Below are 2716 nucleotides of genomic sequence, written 5' to 3'. Positions count from 1 at the left end.
TTCCCCTACCTGTTTGGAATTTTTACTTTGCACCAAGGGGATTTCCCTCTTCTACTGCCTCCTTCACGAGAAGTTAAAGTTCACCAAATTCCGATCCCTCCAACACTGGGAGGAAGAATTACATACTACCTTTACTCCACAACAATGGATGGAAGCCTTTAACTCCACTCACACCTCGACCAAATGTGTAGATCTATGGACGCTAGCCCACCAAATAAACTTTCATTGGTACTTTACCCCGGTCCGACTCCAGAAGATGTTCCCATCCTCATCCCTAACATGTTGGAGGAACTGTGGCCAACCAGGTAGTCTATACCACGTCCTCTGGTCTTGCAAAAGCCTTACAAGCTTTTGGAAACGAGTCTTTGAGCAGATATCGCTAACTACAGGTATGATATCACCGCCCAGACCGGCACTGGGCCTGTTGTCAATAGGCCTGACAGAGTTCCCCCCTATTTACAGGACTATCGTCTCCCATATACTTTTAGCAGCTAGACTAACAATTGTACGGCACTGGAAGAGTCTAGACTCTCTGAATTTCTCAGAAACGTTATCATAAATCTACACTACACTTATGAAAAATGCATGTCTTTTAGAGACGGATCCAATGACAAATTTAATAGAATGTGGAAATTCTGGCATAAGTGAATTGTTATGATTATATGCCATCACTGCTTAAAGTGTATAAACACATAAAGAATCAACCCTCAGTGGTCACTATATTAATTTCCTTATCTATGGCTCCCTGTCTTCCTTCTCTCCCTTCCCCCTATTCTATACCCTGTTCTCTTTTTTTCCCACTACTCACTGTTCATCCCCCCTTCATTTGAAGGCATGCCTATTGGAAGCGCCTATGTACGTAACATAAAATTACAATGTTTGTTATTTACTTCAAGCCTGTACTTTCATACCTTGTTTGTTATTATTTAAAATCTGTAAAATCCAATAAAAACCTATTGAAAGAAAAAAGATGGTGGCACAGTGGCTAGGGGAGCAGGAAGGCAGTAAGGCCAAGATGGGGTTTGTGGTGACTGATGGCACTGCCAACATAATGAAGGCTCTACAGGATGGTAGATTTGTGGGTGTACGCTGCTTAGCCCATATCCTTAATCTGGTGGTAAGGGCTGCTTTTGATGGGGAGAGTAGCGCTGGAAGGCTGGCCACACTACTGGACTCATGTCAGAAGATCGCTGGCCACTTCCATAATAGTGTGAAAGACAGCCATCTCAGGCAGGAACAGAAGCAGGCAGGCCTAGTGGAGCACTGCCTCAAACAAGATGTGGGTACGAAGTGGGATTCCACCTTAGCTATGCTCGAGCATATTCTTGAACAGCAGAAGGCCATGAATGCCATGGCATACCAACATGACATTGACATAGAGAGGCCATTAGGTAGGTAGGATTGGGTCATGATTGGACAGGTTGTGGCAGTCCTCAAGCCTTTCTGTGTTGTCATAGAAACTCTAAGCCAAGAAAACACCAGCATAGCTCAGGTAATACGCCTGTTCACACATCTTCACAACATATTAGAGGTTTTCCTTTCCTATCGGGAAGTATTGCCTGGTGGCCCCCTACCAGAAGTTGTGGCACTGCCAAGCAGGCTGAGGGATCATCTGGTGAGGTGCATGCAAGAGATGGACACTTGCCCTGAACTTATGCTGGCCTCCATGTGTGATCCTCGGATCAAGGACAAGATGGCTGTTTGCTGCAATTCATTGACCACATGGAGGGAAGTATTGATTGAAAGGGTGTGTGACAGGGAAAGAAAAATGTTAACGCCACTAGAGGGGGTAAAGCAGGAAGAAGAGGAGGTTGAGTACCAGTCCGATACTAAATCATCTTTAGCATTTCAAAAAACAAAGTACATTATTGGAGTCGATGGTATTTTTTTTTAATCAGAAATACGAAATTCGGATCCGGAATCCGTTAATGCAATTCGTATTTAGTTTGGTTGACCAATCAGAGGTTTTCTCTTCTGAGAGTTAATAAGCATGATGTACGAAATTCCGGTAACTATTTTCGGATCCGAATTTCGTTACAACGGAAAAGTGGCTGTTTGAGCAATCATAGGTTTTCTTCTGCTGCTGGAGGATTTTTTTTATTGGTAAATTATAAAATGAAATTTAATTAAGCTTTATTGGCAGGACCAAATACATTTTAGCATTGCCAAAGCATATGGGGAGGTTAATTACCTCTTTTAATGTGGGAGACTTGTAGTCGATGTGAGATTCTGAATGGGACGAAATAATAATGTTCGTTATTTTCATTTAATTATCATATCAATTATGATAATTAGTTATGATGAATTAAAATTGCCTTTTTTTGTAAAAAATATGTTAAATTGTTGTCACCAGTAGGGAGGGATGGTTCGCAGGTTCTATTTGAACATGAGTAGGAATCGAACATTGTTCGTTCGAGCGTTGTGGTAGCCCCTCATAATGGTCACAGCAGGTGTACTGTACAGACCCGGGAAGTCAGCACAGGGATGGTGGGAGTCCCTCATAAATAATGAGCATAGCAGGATTTCAGACCCAGGAAGTCAGCACAGGGATGGTGGGAGTCCCTCATAATGAGCATAGCAGGAGTATATAGACCCAGGAAGTCAGCACAGGGATGGTGGGAACCCCTCATAAATAATGAGCATAGCAGGATTTCAGACCCAGGAAGTCAGCACAGGGATGGTGGGAGTCCCTCATAATGAGCATAGCAGGAGTATA

Source organism: Nanorana parkeri, unplaced genomic scaffold (assembly GCF_000935625.1).
Source record: "Nanorana parkeri isolate BGI_ZX_2015 unplaced genomic scaffold, ASM93562v1 scaffold15, whole genome shotgun sequence".
Lineage (NCBI taxonomy): Eukaryota > Metazoa > Chordata > Amphibia > Anura > Dicroglossidae > Nanorana > Nanorana parkeri.
Note: the sequence above shows the minus strand (reverse complement) of the source record.